A 23,009-nucleotide genomic window follows, 5' to 3' on the forward strand; every position below is an offset into this window, starting at 1 on the left:
TTTATGGAGCTAATTTATGACTTCAGAATCCCTCATTGAACAGTGTGGATTTCCTTCAACATGTCCCAGTTTTGATTTATCCCTAAGTAAATGAGCAATAACTAGTCTGTTATAGATTGGTAAGGATTCTTCCCTTAACTTTGTCACCTACCCCTCTAAAGGCAGAGACATATCACATCAGTTTGTCAGTGTCCTTTTCATGTTAATAAAGGATTGGTATAACACAATAATCTGCAAAGCCCCAGACATGTGGAGCATGGATGCAGTTGGTAATAAGGGATTTAGCTGATGTTACTTATAAGGAGTATTACTGAGCTCTTGAATTCTGTGTCACATTGTACATTTTAGAGGTCAGATTCAACTTAAGAGCTGCCAAGGAAGCCAGATATTTACATAATTCTTCATAGTGTCACAGAAAGAGAGAGAGAGAAAGCAAAATGGGAAGGAAGTATAGATTATGCAGTGGTTTAGGAGAAAATAATCTATTTTATATATTATTTAAGTATATATTATATATATAATATATTATAAATATATAAATATATACTTCTCTATATAATATTATATACTTATATATTATATATTATACTATATTATATTACTATATTATATATTTCTATATAATTATTTAGATGTATATAATATATAATATATATTATATATATAGTGAAATATACACAGAAATATATATAGAAAGTGAAATACATATATAGAAAGTGAAACCTATAGCAATAATTTGGATTGTCACTAAGCTTTAAACATTGACCAATTGAAGGCAGAATCCAAAAATATAATGCAATTTGTAATACATTCTTACAGCAGACAACACAAAATCAAGACACTGATTGGAGAAAAAGACACAAATGGAACATTTTTCTCAGCCACATCTGATTGAGTGTTTCCTCAATTACACAATGTGAAGAGTTTGAAAGTTAATATAAGAACCACACTGGAGATTATTTCTAATATGTTTGTTTATAATTATGCTAAGTGAAGTCTTTATTCAAATTATGCCTTTATTCCATGGTATGGTTCAGTGATTCTCAATTAATCCTTTCGTTATGAAGTGCTCAGCTGAAGAGAATCTTCATGCAATTTATGCATAGGCATCAGAATATGATAATCACTAATCAATAACTGGTTATTAATGGTTCCATTCTAGAACTCAGTTCCCAGAGTAGACTAGACAGCTAAGCCACACTCTGTGTGGACTGCTAAAGGTACCAAGCAAATTCTTGTTGGTCATGTCATATGTTGCCTATATGTACATTAGTGGCATGGTTATACGCTTTGTGATATCTCTGATAAACTTCAGAAACATTAATTATATGAAAAAGAGGTTCACGGCATTACAGCATTTACATTTACACTCTAATGGATTCTTATATTAGGTAATTGAGAATAATAATCTTATTATCACTCAGGTGCATTAGAAACAGAGAGGTTTCCAGATACACCAACAGTTTTCAGTCCCACTTACCATTTTAAAGGCAAAAGTATTAGTATACATAATCCATTAATAAAGCTTCTGGAGGATGCTTGTTCTTGTAAAGAATACTGCACTCTAAAGATAAGTGGCATTAATGTTACTCAGAGAACCTGAAGCTTCAATATTCTCTTGGGAACAATTAGGATTCTGTCACATAAGTACTAGACTATATCTACTTAAACTGGTTTTCTATATCATGGAAAGTAAAAAAGTAATTATCAAAATGGATGTACATGAAACATGCATTTTAGAAAACAGTTGAACCAATTACTCTCAAAGGATATATAAGGGCTGGCAAATCTTTCACCTGATTTACTCATCCACTCAAACTTTATTTCCAAAAGTAAGCAGAGATCATTACATAAACATTTATTTATTAGATTATAAAATGTGGCCCCTCAAGCTGCAGAAAACTGTTTGAGACAGAAATCATTTGACAACTAATCTAAGACCATTCTTAAAAATATTTCTGCCACAGAAGTAGACTTTGGAAAAAATCTCTAATTATATCTTGTTAGATACTATTATAACAGCAGAGAGAGTTTTCTCAAAGTATACTCACTCTGTCACAGTGCAAGACTGGGAACAATAAACACAGTCTCCAGAAGCCCTGGAGAAAGGCAACAATATGCAAGTCCCTATTCCCATTAAAATAAGAAAATTGCATGCGTAATTATCTAGGGACCACGTGAACATGATTATTTTACATTTGAAATTTGGATTCCTCACTTACAGCCTCCATTTGGAGAACTGTAGCAAAACATTTTGCTTCTTGGAGGCATAATAGCAAACAAGGACGGGCATTATCTTTTCTTTCCCTTGGTCTTCTCCTCTCTTTTCCCTTTTATAATTTCATTACTTACTATCATCATCATATCACTGTCAGCTAAAAAGTAAAATCAGAATAAATGGATGGTTGAATATTAAAATTATGGTTAAAGAAAAGTGAAAATGATAAATTAATGCTACTGTGCATTTTTTCAATACATTTGAGTTTTTAAGAGAGGAGTTATTATATCCATTTCTGTTTATAACATCCTTGTGAAGTAAGAAAACTTAAGATGAGAGTTGATGTAACCAGCCCACAGTTAGAGGTCAATGCAGCAGAATTTGAACATATGTATGGGCTTTGGTATCAAGAGTCATGTATTCAAATCTCAGTTGCTTTAATTTCTTTCATGGTGATAGTTGTTGGGTTGGTTAATTTCTATTCTTTGAAAAGTTTTGCATCAGTTCAAGTGATTCAGAGCTAAATTCTCAACTTTTCACTGATGCGAAGGTTTACCCTCAATTAAATACTATATGTTTGAAGCTCTTAGAAAGGAAAAGAGGCATTTGTGTATGTGTGTGTGGTGGGGGGAGTATTGTGAACAAAGGAAAAAATGGCAGCAACAACTGTGTTCTTTTACATGTGGCCCTAGGTTAAAACATTTTTATAGTTCAGAACATTCTTTCCCAAGTGATGGATATTTTATATAACAGGGGTAGTGTCAATGCTCCTCATAAAGCGTTACTGAGCTGTGCCGGCTGACAGTATAATATGATGATTAACAGTGAGGGTTCTACAAGCAATCCTAAAATTTGTATGGAAACACAAAAGATCCCAAATAGCCAAAGCAATCTTGAGGAAGAAAAGCAAAGCTGGAGCATCATAATTCTGGACTTCAAGTTATATTACAAAGGTGTAGTATTCAAAAAAGTATGGTACAGGCACAAAAATAGACACATAGGTCAACTAATTTTCAGCAAAACAGGGAAGGCTATCCAATGGGAAAACAAATGGTGTTGGGAAAACCAGACAGCAATATGTGAAAGAATGAAACTGGACCACTTTCTTACACCATATACAAAAATAAATTCAAGATGGATTAAAGACCTAAATGTGAGACCTGAAACCATAAAACTCCTAGAAAATAACACAGGCAGTAACTTCTTTGACATTAGCTGTAGCAACATTTTTCGAGATATGTCTCCTGAGTCAAGGGAAATAAAAGCAAAAATAAACTATTGGATTACATCAAAATAAAAAGCTACATAGCAAAGGAAACAATCAAAAAAGCTAAAAGGCAACCTACTGAATGGGAGAAGACATTTGCAAATGACATATCCAATAAAGGGCTTGTATCCAAAATACATAAAGAACTTACAAAACTCAACACCCAAAAAACAAATAACCCAATTAAAAAATGGGCAGAAGACATGAACAGACATTTTTCCTAAAGAAGACATCCAGATGGCCAAGAGACACATGTAAGCATGCCCATTATCACTTATCATCAGGGAAATGCAAATCAAAACTACAATGAGATGTCACCTCACACCTGTCAGAATAGCTAAACTCAAAACCACAAGAAACAATAGGTGTTGGTGAGGAATGCACTATTGGTGGGAATGCAAACTGGTGCATCCATTGTGAAAAACAGTATGGATGTTCCTCAAAAAGTTAAAAATAGAACTACCTTACGATCCAGCATCACACTACTGCGTATTTTCCCAAAGAATACAAAAATACTGATTCAAAGGGACACATGTGCCCTGATGTTTATAGCGATATTATCAATAATAGCCAAATTACGGAAAGAGCCTAAATGTCCATCAACTATTGAATGGATAAAGAAGATGTGGTATATACATACAGTGGAATATTATTTAGCCGTAACAAAGAATGAAATCTTGCCAGTTTCAATGATGTGGATGGAGCTAGAGGGAATAATGCTAAACAAAATAAGTCAGACAGAGAAAGACAAATACCATATGATTTCATCCATATGTGGAATTCAAGAAACAAAACAAATGAACACAGGGTGAAAAAGAGAGAAGCAAACCATAAAACAGACTATTGGCTATAGAGAACAAACTGAGGGTTGATGGAGGGGAGGTGGGCGGGGAGAAGTGTTCAATGGGTGATGGATATTAAGGAGGACACTGGTTGTGATGAGCATTGGGCGTTGCATATAAGTGATGAATCACTAAATTCTAGACCTGAAACTAATATTACACTGTATGTTAACTAACTGGAATTTAAATAAAAACTTGAAACTAAAAAAAAATACAAAAACACTAATTCAAAGGGACACATGAACCCATATGTTTATAGCCGCATTATTTACAATAGCCAAGATATGGAAGCAGCCCAAGTGTCCATCGATTGATGAATGGATAAAGAAGATGTGGTATATATATATATATGTATATATATATATATATACATACATATATATATATATATATATATACAGTGGAATACTGTTTAGCTATAAAGAAGAATGAAATCTTGCGATTTGCAGTGATGTGGATGGAGCTAGAGAATATAATGCTAAGGAAAATAAGTATATGATTTCACTCATAGGTGGAATTTAAGAAACAAAACAAACAAGCAAAGGAAAAAAATGAGAGAGAGAGTCAAAGCAAGAAACAGAATTTTAATTATAGAGAACAATCTGATGGCTACCAGAAGGGAGGGGGGTGAAGGGATGGGTTAAGTAGGTGATGGAAGTTAAGGAACCCACTTGTGATGGGCACAGGGTGATGTATGGAACTGTTGAATTGCTATATTGTACATCTGAAACTAATATAACAGTGTATGTTAACTAACTGGAATTAAAATAAAAACTTAAAAAAAGTGTGGGTTATAAATTCACACTGTTTGGATTTAGAGCCTGGGTGTACCACTTACTTAGCTGTATGACCTGGAGTAAACTACTTAATCTGTTTGCACCTTGGTTTATTCATCTGTAGAATGACTCTAATAATAGTACTTACTTCCTAGGGTCAGTGTGAGCATTAAATTAGTAATTATATGAAAAGCTCAAAACTCTTTGGCACGTAGTAAATGCTATATACGTGCTATATATTTTCATTATTGACAAATCCCTCTTCAAATGGTGATGGGGAAGTGATGTTGCCCTAAAAGCATGTTCCATCAAATAAAGCTGCCCTAGAACATGGTCAGACTTCAAATTTTGCAGTAATCCTTCACCAATCCTTCCCATTGACTATAGTCCACCACAGTAGGCTTAGTAATGATGTTAACTCAGAATTGTTTGATAGTGGGTGTGATTGATTGTATAAGCACCCTAAGGACTAGGCAGAAGAGTGGGAATCTAGTTTCTAGTAGCTCAACCAATTTATCTTATTTGCTTTCTGGTGTGAAAAAATGTCCGAAGCTCACTTTGTATGTTTCCTATTAAAGACTGAACTATTTCGGAGGACTTGAATCTTTTGGTGGAAAACAGTATTTGTCTGGGCCCTGGTGGTGTTCACTGCTGGGTTGGTCATTGTTTATTGTCTATACAGTATATGTTAATAGGTACAAATATATCTTGAGTGTTATATTGCTAATTCCTAATATTTCCAACTCCACTTTAGTCCTGTGGGATATTTACTTAATCTTATTAATCTTACATCTGTTCCTCCATATTTCAGCACAGAAAATCCAAGTTCTCAACATTATTAGTCACTTACACTACTCCACAATATTCACAACGTTCTAGAAGTGGCATTAACAACCCTATCACTAACAGAAGGTTACTATAAGCAGATAAAGTTTTTTTTTTTCTTCATTTCATTTGTCCTTAGTGTATATCCCAGAGTCATTTATAGGAAATTACTTTGTTTTAAATGTTCCTTTACAGAGTTAAATCTAAAAGCAAGGTCTACTCAAAGTAGTCTGTTGTTATTCTCATTTCTCCTCCATTTCTTCTTTTTACCTATAGGCACTTATTTTGCCTTTATGTGATTGTTTGTTTTGATATAATAGCAGAGTACAGGGCATAAATTTTTCTCCACCTTGCTTCTTCACTTAACAAAGCATCTTGGAGATCACTTCATGAAAACACAGAGACATGTGTTCCATTCCTTTTTTAGCTGCATAGCACTCCCTTGTAGGAATGTTTGAGTATAACCTAGTTTACTTAACCACAGTGATGGACATATGTACTTTTGTCTATAGCTATTACACATAATGCTGTAATTAATGGACTTATAAATTGTAAATATATCTTTCTGGGGTTACTTTGTTGTTGTTTTGTAGTATTTTTTTTGTTCTTGGTGGTGTTTTTGCCACTATGCCTTTGGTATATATTTCTAGAAGCGACCCTACTGGGCCAAGGGATAGATGCCTATGTAATTTTTCTAGCTATCCCAAATTTGCACTCCTACTACTGATGTATGATGACTGTGTTTCCACTGGTGTGTCAACAGAGTATATTGTCAAAATTTTTAATATTTGCCAAACTAATATGTGAGAAATAGCATCTCAGTGTAGTTTTGATTCACATTTCTTTTATTCTGAATGAGAGTAAGATTGAGTGGCATTTTTTTTTTGAGTGCAAGGTATGTTCACATATGTAGTCCACTCAGCACAGTATGTTGAACACTCAGAACATTGCTAATATTTGATACATTTTAGGACACAGACTTCTTTCATGTTATTGTTGTTTTTTTTCCACGTAGCTCCATGAGTGTCCTAAATAACCCTTCTGGCAGCTCTCCACCTTCACATTCTTTTCCCAAGGGGTTAAATCATGACTTAACATAACTGGCAAATGAGGAAGGAGAAATTGGTCACGAACAGCTGTCTTCTGCTTTGCCCTCTTCCTCTGAACCTGCTGCAGAGTGCATGTGCTCTTGAGAAGTTTACTTTTGTGTAAACGTAGTGTGAAAGATCTTTTCCCATAGCCTGTGACTGGGCACAAATGTTTGTCCAGTATTGGTATTCAATATGTAGGAGCCCAGTTTTTGCCTATAAATACAAGGACGATATCTTTATTCCTGGGAGACAGATGCTACAATATTTAGGAATGAAGACTCACGAAGTTTGCAACATTTTTTTCAAATGGTTCCCTCAAAAAACTCCACAATAATAATACTTTCTATTATATTTGTATTAACTTTTATCAGGGACAGAAAACAAAGAAGGTAGGGGCGCCTGGGTGGCTCAGTCGGTTAAGCAGCTGCCTTCGGTTCAGGTCATGATCCCAGGGGTCTGGGATTGAGCCCCGCATCCAGCTCCCTGCTCGGTGAGGAGCCTGCTTCTCCCTCTCCCTCTGCTTGTTGCTCCCCTGCTTGTGCTCTCTTTCTCTCTCTCTGTCAAATAAATAAATAAAATCTTTAAAAAAAAAAAAAAAGAAAACAAAGAAGGTAAAGTAATAATGATGGGTAAATTTAGGTGAAGAATATATGGGAGTTCATTGTGTTATTGTTGCAATTCTTCGTTAATGTAAATAGTTTTCAAATTAGTAATTAAAAAAATAAGTTGGCCATAAAATAAAAAAAATAAAAAAAGAGGAAAATAAAAGTCACTGAGATACGAGAGAAGAGAGATGATAAATAGGCTGCTAGGTTGTATTTATAAGAGCAGTATTGCCAATAAATGTCACTGAATAAATCCTAGAATAAAAAACATGATGTTTGTATTAGAAGGTTTAACAAATATCACAAATGAAAACCATGTATTTCTTTTCCTCAATTAATAAACAGAACTGTTAACTATGTGGTGAGATTAATGTTCAGAACTAACAGCAATCAGTTAAAAGTGTTTATTTTTTAAAAATCTCTTTTATTTTCTACTGAAAATAATATTGATGTTTCTCAGTTCTCAACCTGTGAGATTCCTTTTATTTTGTTTCAGATTCATCCAAGGTCAAGCAGGGAAACAGATACTTTTATTTCATAGTCAAGCGCTGTGGACACAAACTTATCTCTGCTTTCAAAGAGATGACGTGATTTGACCCCATGGTTTATAACCTAAATGATTTTCATTTGGTGAAATACAAATGTAAATTCTTTATTTGGCAAACTGACAGTTGGGCTTTCTCTATTATTTAATGGAAACATTAGAAAGTAGCAAATATGCATAATTTGTTTCCTTTTTTATTGTATCTGGTATAAATTATCTTTTGGGATGAAATGCAAAAGGCCATGTGGTATCAAGTCCTAGGAACATATTACAACTTATCAAACATAAAATTGTGAAATGTAAAGGAATAATGATTACATAACAAATGTCCACAAATCTTGGCCTAAAAACAGGGTATTTTTAAGAGTCTTATTTTCTTCTATTTATCAATATGTTATCAAAAACACCTCATTTTTTCTTATTATTTTACTTGTGGGGTTTTTTTGAGCTTTTAAAATAATTTGCCATTACTTTATAAAGTCTTCATAATCTAAACATCTATATAATGCACAGAAGAGCTGTATATTGTACTTTAATATGAAACGTAAATTTCTGAAAAATCTCTTAAAATATATCATTATTCTACATGTAAATGAATCTGAAATTACTAAGAATGAAATCTGTTTAGGCACCTGGGTGGCTCAGTCAGTTAAGTGTCTGCCTTCGGTTCAGGTCATGATCTCTGTCTGGGTCCTGGGATTGAGCCCCGTTGGGCTCCCCCTTCAGTGGGTAGTCTGCTTCTCCTTCTCTCTCTGCCCCTCCCCCCCCCCCCCCCTGTGCTAGTGCATGCTCTCTTTCTCTCAAAAAAAAACTTAAAAAAAAAAAAAAAAAAAAAAGAATGAAACCTATTGTGGAATATTTAATTCCATAGCAGACCAAAAAGTGTAAGGCTCATTCTAGCTCCAGTATCTACATTTGTTTTCTAAACTTTGTCCCTCCTGGGCAGTTGCTCTAGAACAATCCCTGTTGAACTAATCCCATGTTGGATTAGTTCAACAGGGATTCCCAGATGCTGATTGGGTTTCTTCCCAGATGCTGATTGGGTTTCTTCAGTGGAAATGCAGCACCTCCCAATATAACTCTCTTTACCCTGCACCCAAGCCAGGTCAGCTTGAACCACAGTGCTGGCCTCAGACTCCCCTGTGTGAGTCAGTGACAGACCTCCGTGTTCCTCAGCCTGCAGGAGAGTTGTGTCTAGGTCTCTGAATGATCTCTTGAAGCCCCTCTCCTTCATCCACCATGGGGAGGTTGCACATCACTCTGGCAACACATGCCAAAGGAATCCTCTCCAGGGTTTCTTCCCCGTCCCTTTTGACAGTCTAGTACAGAGGGTAAGGCTAAGGGCAGAATAAACCAGTTTTACATCTATTTCTTAGCATGTCTTTCAGAGGTGATACAGCACCTCGGTCTATGTGGCAGCTGCTGTGCTATTCCTGTCCTTTGTATATACTGCCAAACTCTGTTCAGAGTCCATTTTAACACCTTCTTAGCTTTTCTTCAACTAACCAAAGTCAGTTTCTATTGTTTATGTTTGAAAGAACCTTAATTAATATAAACAACTTCAATGAATATATCTTGCTATGCAGCCAAGAGGTATATATTGGGTGCACACACATGAGACACAGCTCTCTCAGTGGCCATGGATCTAAGGGAGAACAGCCTTGAATTTTACTGGACATAAAACGTGAAGTTAAAGAAAGCAACAAAACAAAACTTAAAGGAACCCCAGGGCTAAAGGCTAAAGAAATGAGGTATTAAAGAACAATTTAGATAGAGATGTGTTAAATTCTGCTATAATAAGTTAGGTTGTGTTATTACAGACAATGAATACATATGACTGTGATTTGGGTGATGCATTTCAGGGAACTGGAGGTTTCCTGACCAGACTAAAAGTCAGATGCTTGTTTTTTAAAGATGTATATATTTTATTTTGAGAGAAAGAGGGAGAGAGAGAGCAGAGAGAGAGAGAATCCCAAGCAGACTCTACAGAGAGAGCGGAACCTGAAGCAGGGCCTAATCCCACGACCCTGAGATCATGACCTGAGCCAAAATCAAGAGTTGGGTCACTTATTTATTTTTTTTAAAAGATTTTATTTATTTATTTGTCAGAGAGAGAGAGAGCACACAAGCAGGAGGGGCAGCAGGCAGAGGAAGAGGGAGAAGCAGGCTTCCCCAAGCAGGGAGTCCGATGCGGGGCTCGATCCCAGGAACTTGGGATCATGACCTGAGCCAAAGGCATATGCTTTGAGCCACACACGCATCCCAAGAGTTGGGTCACTTAATCAACTGCACCACCCAGGCGCCACTGAAAGTCAGATGCTTGTTGATTCTCAGTAATCAGTTAACCTCACAAGGTCTGATGCTTCAGTTACAAAATGAGCAAGTGGTAACTACAATCACATTTGATTGAAACATTCTAAACATTTTAGTATTTTGTGACTTATTTTAAGATGTGTTCATATTGTAGTCTTGAGCTTAAGTACCTAGTTTAACTAGATAACTGTCTATAATTTAATTAACTAATTCAATAAATGTTTTTGAACTTTCAGTATGTGCCAGGCTTTTTTCTGGGAACTTGGGACTCATTTGGTAGATATATCAAATAGACAATCTAGCCCTATCCAATAGACAATAAACAATAAATACAATCAAAAATAAATTTCTAGTAAGCTAAAATGTGCTGAGGGCTATGGAAGAAAACATGGAATAGGATAAAGGGGCTCAGGAGTGGAAGTAGGTTGGGAAATTACGGTTTAAATAGGATTGTCAGAGTAGCTTCCTTGAGAAAGTGACATTTGAGCTGACTTGAAAATGAGCTGCTGAAATATGATAAGAGGCAAAGGGCTTTCTGGACGTATCATTCCAAGTTCAAAGGTCTGAGGTGAGCTACCCTAGCCTATCCTTATAGGCTGAATAATAAGGTTTAATAATAAGGATGCATGACTGGAGCCTAGGAGAATGAGGACAGCAGATAGAGACAAAGTCAGAGAGATATGGGTGGGGATAGAAACAAGAGAGGGCAGAGTATTAAAGTGAAATAAAATCCACAGACGTGTGGGCAGTAAGAGCAGAAGATACACAATTCTGAAAATGCCTCCAAGCCTTACTTTTGGTCTTGTTCAGAGTGCATTTCCTTTCCCAAGGAACAAGTACACTCATAAAATAACATGATATGCAGAGGTCATGTGTCTGCTAATTGTTTCTGCTCAGCTCAATTTGTCCCACAGAAGCTGAAATGTAGAAGAGAGGTAAAGGATAAAATACTGGCAAAAAGAATTAATGCAAATGAAAATCAGTCCTTTAGTATCAAGAACATTTGGAAAATTGACTACCTGTCTTCTTTTTTGAAGTAATTGTCTCAGTTTTCTTATATTACTTTAGAGAAATTAATGTTCCAAAATAATTATTGATAAATTATCTATTATTAATAATTACAAAATTGACAATTTTAGTGGGCTTCAATGACAACCATTAATATAAAAGATCCAAGACTACCAGTATGACCCCTTCATCTGCTAACATATCCAGGTGACAGACGATGCTCAAATCCTATTGGATTATTAGTTCTGATATGCTATTTAGCTAATTTTTGAGAGGATTTCTAAAAATCTCAGGCAGATTGTTCTTCAGAAGTTAGGCAAGGGACATTTTACTTATAAGTTGCATCTTATTCCTTAAGATATAGTGCTATTGGAAAACAGAAGAGAACATTTGTATTTCTCATTGCAGGGGATGTGAGAAGTGGGGATAAGAAGCATGTCTTGTTCCATTTAAGGAAAAAAGAGAACTTAAAGTAGCTTCTTATTCCTTATAAGGAGTATTCTTTCCCTTTTTCTTTGAAGACAATTATTATGCTTTTCAGTTAGACAATAAATATAGAGCTCTTTGTTTAAAACAATGTTTTATTCCACTTTGGTGGAAACTAATAAACAAAATAAATAAAGTAATGGAGTTAATCATTATATGCAATGTACTGGGATCTCTGTTTTACAGATACAGAAAATAAAATAGAGTAAGATTTAATCTCTATTTATTGATTGGTATGAAGTGGTTGTGGAATAGGTCTATATGCTAGGCATCTGAACCAAGGAGAATTTCGTTCCTTACTTTATCACAGGTAGCCTCTGATAATTTAAGATTATTTATTAATTATTTGTCCACAATGCACAAAAACTGAAGGTGTTTATTAGTCTTAGAATAATTTTGTGCAAATGCAGATTTTTTTGTCAACTTGCAAAGGAAATTTTAAGAAAATATTATTAAAGTTCATACAAATCTTTCATTCTTGTTAAATGGTAAAATGTCTACAGCAAAAAATGTTACTTAAAATATGATATACCTAAATTTGATATAATATTTTGACTTAGAAAAAATAAATAAAACTTAATGAAAAGCTGATTTAATGTTTCAATTATCCTATTTAAATTATTACTGCCTCTAATGCAGAGGACACATCTTTTAGTTAGAGGGAAACTATTTTCCATTTTAAAATTATCATTAACATCTACAGCATGGTCATTGCTTTTACTATACCACTGTTACAGAATTTTAAATCTCTGAATTACCCAACCACATTTTTCTGGGTGTCTGAATGAGATTTTGTTAACTTCATAACATGGTTCTAATACATGTGCAGATACCAGCCAGTTAATAAACAGGGGACCAGAGGCAAAGGCTCCTGAATTCTGGGCAGCGCTGTACTGCATAAGAACAAGGCATTTATCAAACTGTCTTATAGACATCCTGTTAATCTAAATGTGTCTGGATTAAAGTAACAGCAATTTATTTCACCATTTCATCACTTGTGAAGTTTGCAGATTAGTATTTCATCATTTTAAATGCATAATTATTATCCTTTGCTCCATGCTTTCTCACAGGTCCTCTGAAGGACAGTAAAGTATTACAATCATATTTTTGGTACTAATTTTTTTCTCTCAGTCTTACACACAGATGAAAATATACTGTATGCAGTATATGAGAGTGCACATAAGGGGAGGAGATAAATTCTGCCTAAATATTTAGATTAAATGCTTCTGTTTTACTAATATATGCAATTAGCTTCATTGGAAGTTATCCTTCCACCTCTTTTGTAGATTTATACCATTTCTGGTTGTGTCTTGAAGGAATGCTGAGCACCTCAATGCATATATATCAGTGCAAACTGTGCCTTTCCCCCCCAGTTATAATCCATGTAACAACTTACAACATATTGGTAAAGATTAACTTTTTAGAACAGCTCTGTATTTTTTAATGAGTACATTGCTAAGTCATTAAATAATATTAAATATCACATTAGTTATACAGAAAATATAGTAGCCTTGAAATACTGGTTTAATACACTTAAAAGAAAAAAAACATTGCCCACTTCTATGCTATCTTAAATATTCATTTTTTTTAACCTGGGGCCAGTTATCTCTTACATGTATTTGAAATCCTAGTAAAAAAAAATCAAAGATTCTCATCCCACTGAGTTAAATTGATGCCCTGATCTCAATTAGTTTTATTATGTATAAAATTCCTAATAACATTAGCAGATTAAAAAATACTAAAATATCTCAGAAAGGACTACTTACAGTTTGCTTGGCATATCTAACCTTATTTACATTTTCTGTTTCTATATAGGCTAAAGATTTATTGTATATTCTTTAGAATGTCCTTTTCACGTTATTTGTCCCAGGTCAATGTAAGAGAGGATTTGTTTCAATTGTGGTTTGCACCCCTTTAGGAAAATGCCATATTCTTATTTGCACAGGGAGGGAGAATTATAAAGCTAGCCAAATAACTTAGTTTAGTGTAAAAGAAGCTTTAACCAAAATTAAATTAGATGAGCTCTGGTGTGGGGTAGAAGGCTTTGGTTCACCTTTTGCTTCCAAACTGGGAATGTCCCCCATAAGTAATCCACTTCCCAACATTCAATATCCCTAATATAGTCCCTTGGTTTTCATAATGACTTGTCTAATATCAAAGGAAAAGGAGAAAATTAAAGATGTATCTCTTATGTATCTGTATTATAAAGGTGTGTATTACTGAGGGTTGAAATGGAAAAAGGCAAAAAATGCATCTATCACGATCTTTTCGAATAAAATCTGTATTTCTGAAAATTTCTTATTGATCCAGATATGACTTTATTTATTTTTCCTTAGACAACATATGCATATATTGAGAAGTTATTGTACCAGGCATTGTTCCAGATTCTAGGGAGTAAAACCGATAAAATTCCTGGCTCACAGAGTTTGCTTTTCAGTGGGGGTAGATGTGATACACACAGTTCCATCCTCCAGCTCCTCACCTCCACCTCCATCCTGAAGGCACACATTCCCTAGGCCTCCATCAGTAGCCCTCTTCTCCTCCGGCTTCACATTCTGTACTGACCAATCTCAGTAGTAACTATCCACTGTGCCTTAATGTTTTCAAACCTACAATTAACATCTGCACCACTCTGATATGCCTTATCTGATCATTTACTGAACAGTCAATATGAATGTCCCACAGGTATTGTAAGCACAAAGTACAAAATAAGAACTCAATATATTTGCCCCCACACCTTCTCTCACGTCGACCTGACTTTGTTTAGCATATATCCACTTATTAAACCAACTGTCTCCCAGTCTCTACCTACTCATTTTTTTTCACTGCCCTTGCTCTAATTTTGGCCATGTCAACCAACAAAGCTAGTATAACATATAAAAATAATAATATTATAATGTAAAAATAATATGATATGATACAATATGATACAATGTAATATAATGCAACAAATGAGTTTAACTCTAATATCACTATAGCCTCTTACACTAAAACTAATCCCATCGTGATTACTGAAAGAACTATCATTTGAAAATGTCTACATCATCATAATTCTTTTCTACTTAAATCTTTCCATGGCTTCCGGTAAAAAGCAATATTATTTAGCATGGCATAAAAGGCACTTCATACCTGTCATCTATTTGTGTCATATCCTGCCCACCTCCCTATGTTCCCCAGAAGAACACCATCAGTTTAGCATGATTGTACAGCTCTTCCATTTTCCCCATCTCTCACCTTGTTTCTTCTGTCTAGAAGTTTATTTCTGTATCTCTCTGAACATATTTTGTGTGTGTCTGTGTGTGTGTGTGTTTAGTTACTTGACTCTTTAAACAGTGATATGCTTTATAAAATTACTAAATCATTTTTACTTTTCTTATTTTCTACAGCATTTTCCTGGATTTATTTATTTTATTCCTCCAAGAGTGTTGTTCTCAAAGTGGGTCTTTGAGTGGATAATTTTCTGGGCTCTCATATACCTACCACTTAAATTAAATGCAGCTGGATATATAATTCTGGGTTCAAAGTTATTTTCCATCAACCACTTTAAAATTATTACTCAATTTTTTTTATATCCGGTATTGCTATTGAGAATTCTGATGCCAGTTTGAGTCTTACTACTCTGTAAGAGCTTTTCTGGAAGCTTTTATTTCATTTTAAGGTTATAAGGGTATATTAGTTTTTCTTTATGTAAAATGCATTACACTCTATGAGTCATTTCAACCTGAGGTCTTTAATATTGCTTTAATTATCTGAAATTCATTGTTATTTTCTCAAATATCTCCTCCTATGTGTATGTATTTAAGAATATACCTGTGTCTGTATTTATTTTCTTTTCTTCAGTAACTCATTATCTGTATATATCTTCTATTCTATATATCTCTTATGCTTTATTTTTATATCATATATCTTTCTATCTATCCTTTTCATTTGCCTTCTTGGATAGTAATTCACACTGATCATCCTGGTTGCTAATTTTTCTTCCATTGTATCATATCTTTTGTTCTTTTTTCAGTCATTATAATGTATATAACTCATATTTTACTTGGATATTTGAATGACTTCTTGCTCCTGTTTGGTTTATGAATATCCTCTCTTGTCGTATTGAGAATATTTATTATAGTAAATATATTTATCAACATGTTTCAATAATCTTGCTTCATGCTTTATGTGTCATTCAGATAGTTTTCTTTCTTTTAATGTGTTTAAACTCTTATCCTGTGGCCTCGCAACTTCAGATAAAAACTATTCTGGGGGCACCTGGGTGGCTCAGTTGGTTAAGCATCTGACTCTTGATTGCAGCTCAGGTCTTGATTACAGGGTCGTGAGTTTCAAGCCCTGAGTTGGGCTCCACGCTGGGTGTGGAGCTTACTTAAAAAACAGAACAGAACAGAACAAAACAAAACAGAACAATTGTTCTGCCTGCTAAGGGTTACTGGGGAGACTGCTAGGAATGCAGTGGCAAATAGAGAGATTCTCTGTATGGAACTTAAATCTTTAGTTCCTTTAAAAAAACATTTTACTGAGGAATGATAGACATACAAAATGTATACATATTTAATGTATACAATTTAATGATTTGGGAGGTAAATTTACATCTGTGAAACCATCACTACAATCAATGCCATAAACATATAATTTGTCCTCAGAGAATGTGGCTTCAGAGAAAATTCAGTTTCATGCACCAGAAGTTCTGTGAGAAGAGAATGTGCAAACCTAGCAGTAATATATGAAAATAATTTTCTAGTGAGATTATATGGTGGATGACACAAATGTTACTTAGTTTTGATAAATTATTTAAATTTTAGAGACACATATTGCAGGTAAAAATAACTAAATTCAGGGGCACCTGGGTGGCTCAGTCGGTTAAGTGTCTGTCTTTGGCTCAGGTCATGATACCAGGGTCCTGGGATGGAGCCCCACATCAGGCTCCCTGCTCAGCGGGGAGCCTGCTTCTCCCTCTCCCTCTGCCTGCTTGTGCTCCCTCTCTCTATCTCTCTGTCAAATAAAATCTTTAAAAAAAAAAAACTAAATTCAATTATAGCTAGTGTTAGGTTGTGAACATTTAGGATATTTTTGTTAAAATTTTACAAATCAAATTATTCATTTCCTGGGGATTTTCAATCTCTAGTCAGTGGGAAAAGTTTTTATATAATTTTAATATGTTCATTCTGCACAAAAACCTTAATAAGAGGAATTTAGTTTATTTATTTTTCACCCTGTATAGAACTGGGATTTTGCATGAACCCATTAGCTTGTCACCAGACATTATTTTGATTCTTTATGGAGACTGCTTTTGAAATGGTTTGATATTTCTAGCTGAAAGTCAAACAAGGTTTAAAATGCAAGACTGAGTTAGGCAAATCTTAATAGCTTCTGATGAGAAAGGATTACACCAATCTGGTGGAAAACATGCTTCTCTGCTGCTCCAGTTATAGTTAGAATTTTACTAAGGGAGATTGTAAATGTCCCCATGGGATAAAGCTATGAGAATAACAACACCATTATTGTACAAATGTTGCTTGGATTTTAGTCCCTTGAGAAGGTTTTGATTGTGTGTATGTGTTTGCAGAAGGAGGTATACAGAAAAAGATGTATCTGTCTTTTTAACAGGGAAGGCTAGGACATTGAAATACACAGGTGCTACACACACACACACACTCAGATGTAGTGGAAATTGTTGGGTGCTGCCCAGATCCTCCTGCCACTAGAATGTAGGCATCCAAAGGCTTTTAGCTGAATCCCTTCCTGCAATTGGGAACAGCCTCGGCCAAGGTCATATCTCTTCTCTAGGAGTAGCCCACACAATGACTGGTCCATGCTGGGGTACGAAGTTGCCACCACTTCTCTCTATTCATTACATTTCCGCTGAGAACCATTCCTGTTTCAGAGACCCATAGGATTGCCTGAGACTTCTGTCTCAATTGTATCAGCAGTTCAATTTCTCCATCTGCTCAATTCTGTTTCTTCTCTCCTTTCCAGGCAGTGTTCCTGAGAGCACATCCTCCAAAATTCCTGCATTCAGATCTGCATCTCATCAGTTTGTCTTGGAAAAAACCTGACCTATAGCACACTATGTGACATTTCCCACTGGAATTTTGTGTCTGCCATTGGAAGTCTTGGGCTTTCTTCTGTGGTTCAGTATTTCTTAGCCCTCATAGCCTGCAGTACTAAAGGTTATTGAAATTTATCCAACAGATAATGAGAATTACCTTCTATTACAGGAGAAAAAAAGATTACCCAGATACATGAAATAATTTTTTAGGACTCTCCTCTCTTGACGTTTTTATTTACTACATATTATTGCATCTACTTTGTAACACAAATACTTTCTTTGGGCTAGAGGGGTTTGTTGAACAATAATTTCATTGGTTATATGGAAATTTACAGATCAACGCTGTGATACTAAAAAGGGTATGAGAGGTTCATATATATATTTAAGCGTAGTGTTGCACATGTATGCTGAGATTGGTTCTTTCTCTCTCTTCTTCATTAATCTATTCATCTATCTTTGGACAGTTTCTCTAGAAGTAGAATCAGACATGAGGAATTCTTGTACAAATAATTTCTTATGAGGGTGCTCTCAGCAAAAGCTAAGTAGGGAATCAGGTCAAAGAAGGGAGAAATCTAAGCATGGTTGTAGCTGTCCAGGAAACTCGCTGCAGTTTGATCCATGAGGGATGTTCTGTAGCACAAACTGCACAATAGAATTAATCTTACATTGAGGCAATTATTCCACACCAGTCAATCTTTGGCCAAAGTCTGAGATTTGAAGGGCATAGAAACAAATCTCGACAATTCTCAAGGAAAGGGGTAGCTACGAAATGTTATCTGGGCCAACACTTTCAACAGTGTGAAATGGAAGCACTGTGGCATATCTTGTAAAGGAAGGCAAAAAGGGCAATAACAGCATCCACCCTATCATCAATCTATCATCCATTCATTTATCCATCCAAAAGATGCACTGAGTATATATCTTGCAAGGTTCTGGGAATGAAAAAAAAATGGGCCCTTGATCTGAGAGAACATGCAGATTGATTAAAAGGCAATTAAGGGGCGCCTGGGTGGCTCAGTCGTTAAGCGTCTGCCTTCGGCTCAGGTCATGATCCCAGGGTCTTGGGATCGAGCCCCACATCGGGCTCCCTGCTCCGCGGGAAGCCTGCTTCTCCCTCTTCCACTCCCCCTGCTTGTGTTCCCTCTCTTGCTGTGCCTCTCTCTGTCAAATAAATAAATAAAATCTAAAAAAAAAAAAAAAAAGGCAATTAAAACCCAGAAAAATATGTTCTTTTATAGAAGTCTAACTAGGAGCTCTGTGCAAAGTTAGGTCACTTCTAATTCTTCTTGTATAAATGAGGTTATAGAAAGTTTCTTTAAAAAGATGCAATTGTTAATAGTAATGACAAAAGAAGGTCATTAGTTACTAATAAGGATGAAGGAAGGAACAATGATTGGCAGAACAGAAGTTAAGTTATTATTGTTCATTCTTGACAGAGAAAAGCCTAATCAAATTAAATATTTCTTTGGGCCTATTTTGTTATTTGGTGAGGAAGTGAACAGTGTTTGGGTGTTTGTGAAGGACTCGATGAACTAGATCAGAGGGTTCTCTTGTGTTCTCTTGGCTTAGAATTACTCTGTTAGACCTAAAGCTATATCCCAAGGAAAAGGAGCATCAGAGTTTAAAGAAAGCTATTATGATGAGAGATTCTCTACTTAGTCACTTGACTTAGTAATGTTTAATAGGTTTCCTAATATTTTTCCTATTAAACCCCCACAAGTCTTAGGTTTGACTTGGAAATTAATAGTGACCACTGAAACGGATCTTTAGGTTGAATTAATAGTGGGTTGGAAATTAATAGTGACCACTGAAACGGATCTTTAGGTTGATTAGCCAAGTAGGGAAAAAAAAAAAAAAACTACATTTATTTGAAACCTAAGTGCACTTTCTAGACAAGAGTTTGAGCTAAGGTAATGTTGAGACTCTGTCACAAGAGGACTTCATTGTGTATGTTAAAAATAGGACTGATACGATCTATCTTTGTTTTATAATACAGCTCTGCATGAGAAGAGGATTTCTTAGGTAGAGAAACTTAGAGAGAGGGATATTAGTTAACTGTCCATTTCATTTCCATGACCTAACTCAAAATGATTCAGTTACCTTTTAACTTACAAATGAGGGGAGCAAAGCCATTACTGCTCTATCATCAATGGATTTATTTATGCTTTTTTTTTTTTTTTTTTGTAGTGGACTCAAGTTAGTTTTGCCTTTCTATATTCCCTTTTGTTCATAAAAACAACTCAATTCTTTTCTCTGTGTACCCACTACTCCTTCATTCTAAATTCATGTATTAATGGTTGGGCTTGCAGGTCTGGTCAATTAGATTCTCAGTAACTGATTCAAGGATGTACGTGTGCTTTATTCCAAGCCAAGAATAATTAGCCTCAGGAATTTTGCAAGGCACTATCAGAAAAGAAACACACTCTTTTTCTCGGAGTTTAACAAATCATAAAATGCAAGTCTATTTGATATTGACTATCCTTGTTACTTTGTCGGGGAGAGCCTTCTCAGATTCAAGCCAATATAGAAGAAAACAGCTGGGGAGCCCCTTCCACACAATCACTGAGCTAGTACTGAGCTAGTAGCTGAGCTAGTACCCGCGCCTGGAATCCAGCCACAACCGCAGCCGCACCTGCCGCCTGCCACTGCCTCTGGACCATGGATCCCCACAAAGTGAGCAAGCTTCGGGCCTTCGTGAAAATGTGTAAGCAGGATCCGAGCGTTCTGCACACCAAGGAAATGCGCTTCCTGCGGGAGTGGGTGGAGAGCATGGGGGTTAAAATACCACCTGCCCCTCATAAAACTAAATCAGAAGACAATATCAAGGAAGAAAAAACAGATAGTAAGAAGGCGGAGAAAAACATAGACAGACGAACCATCAAGTGAGGAAAGTGATCTAGAAATTGACAATGAAGGTGTGAATGGACAAGATACTGATGCCCCTCAAGAAATGGGAGATGAAAATGTAGAGATAACCGAGGAAATGATGGATCAGGCAAATGATAAAAAAGTGGCTGCCACTGATGCCCTAAATGATGGTGAACTACAGAAAGCCATTGACTTGTTCACAGATGCCATCAAACTGAATCCTCGCTTGGCCATTCTGTATGCCAAAAGAGCCAGTGTCCTCACCAAATTACAGAAGCCAAATGCTGCCATTAGAGACTGACAGAGCTATTGAAATAAATCCTGATTCAGCTCAACCTTATAAGTGGCGAGGGAAAGCACACAGACTTCTGGACCGTTGGGAAGAAGCAGCACATGATCTTGCCCTTGCTTGTAAACTGGATTACGATGAAGATGCTAGTGCAATGCTGAAAGAAGTTCAACCGAGGGCCCAGAAAATTGCTGAACGTTGGAGAAAGTATGAGCGAAAACATGAAGAGTGAGAGATCAAAGAAAGAATAGAAAGGGTTAAGAAGGCTCAGGAAGAACACGAGAGAGCCCAGAGGGAGAAAGAAGCCAGAAGACAATCAGGAGCTCAGTATGGCTCTTTCCCAGGTGGCCTTCCTGGGGGAATGCCTGGTAATTTTCCTGGAGGAATGCCTGGAATGGCAGGGGGGAATGCCTGGAATGCCTGGGCTCAATGAAATTCTTAGTGATCCAGAGGTTCTTGCAGCCATGCAGGATCCAGAAGTTATGGTGGCCTTCCAGGATGTGGCCCAGAACCCAGCGAATATGTCAAAATATCAGAGCAATCCAAAGGTTATGAATCTCATCAGTAAATTGTCAGCCAAATTTGGAGGTCAAGCATAATGCCCTTCTGACAAATAAAGCCCTTGCTGAAGGAAAAGCATTGATCACCTAATGGATGTTGCAATAATACAAACCAGTGTACCTCTGACCTTCTCATGAAGAAAGATGGGGTACTGTGAAGAGAATCCCTACCCCTCTGCCCCACATGCAACTGAAACATTCTATAGTGGTTTGCCATTAGGGTATTCATTCAGATAATGTTTTCCTACTAGGAATTGCAAACTTTAAACACTTTTTAAACCTTAAAAATATTTAAAAACATATTAAAAGGGTGTGTTAGTCCCTAAAAAAAAACAAAAAACAAAACAAAAACCAGATGGGAAGATGTCATTTCTTAAAGACATAATTTTACAACCTCAATAGACAATAGAGTCATGTCTGAAGTCCATCTAGTTATAGACTTTCTAGTACATGAAAATTCCTTTTGGTAAATAAGCCAGACTGAGTTGTGTTTCAATTTCTTAGACTCAAAAGAGCTCTGACTCATAAACTTACTTTCCAATCAAAGCTCCAAACTGCCGCATGTCTGCCCACTCTTAACTCAGAACATCATTGGCTTCTCATCTCTTCATTAGTAATTTTTCTTGTTTGGTTGTAGTAATACTATTTTGGGTTGATTACTTCAGCCCAAATCTGGAACTATTAGTAAGAAGTTGTGCCATACATAGTTCCACCATACAAAGCTGCGATCATACAAAGTCATTTGAGGAATTGTCCAATTGTCTTGCAAACTCCACCTCCCTCCCCAAGGTTCATTCTTATATGAAGATGCAAAATTAGAGGAAACTCACAGCAAGTCAGGTCATTAACTGATGAAGGCATGAACACAGATGATTTGAGAGCTCTTTAAGAGGCCACTGGATATTGGAAATGAAGGACAAGAGCAGAATTTATAATGACTTTGGCCTTCTTTGGTACCCAGGTGAGTAACAGCGCCATTAGGAAAAAGTCTTAGGGAAAGATAATATAATTCTGGGTGTATGTCTTTCTATCTCAACTATCCAAAAGCTAGTTTAATTTGCTTCTCCCTGTATTATAATGATCTCATTGCTGGTTTCCTCACATCTACTCTTGTTCCCTGCTAGCTAAAGGGCAGGGAGAATTTTCAAAATCCAAGCCTGGATATTAATCTCTTTTGCTTCAAGCCCTTTAAAGACTTTCAAATGTTTTAAGGAGAAGCAAAAAAAGAATCCTTAACATGAACTTCAATTTCTAGGGGAATACTC

At 35.8% G+C, this 23,009-nt stretch overlaps 1 pseudogene; it reads left to right on the plus strand.

Moving 5' to 3' along the window:
- The first annotated feature begins 20,685 nt into the window (after positions 1–20,685).
- Positions 20,686–21,783, plus strand: LOC116642156 (annotated as a pseudogene).
- The last annotated feature ends 1,226 nt before the right edge of the window (positions 21,784–23,009 follow it).

Source organism: Phoca vitulina, unplaced genomic scaffold, assembly GCF_004348235.1.
Source record: "Phoca vitulina isolate PV1807 unplaced genomic scaffold, GSC_HSeal_1.0 scaffold23, whole genome shotgun sequence".
Classification (NCBI taxonomy): Eukaryota; Metazoa; Chordata; class Mammalia; order Carnivora; family Phocidae; genus Phoca; species Phoca vitulina.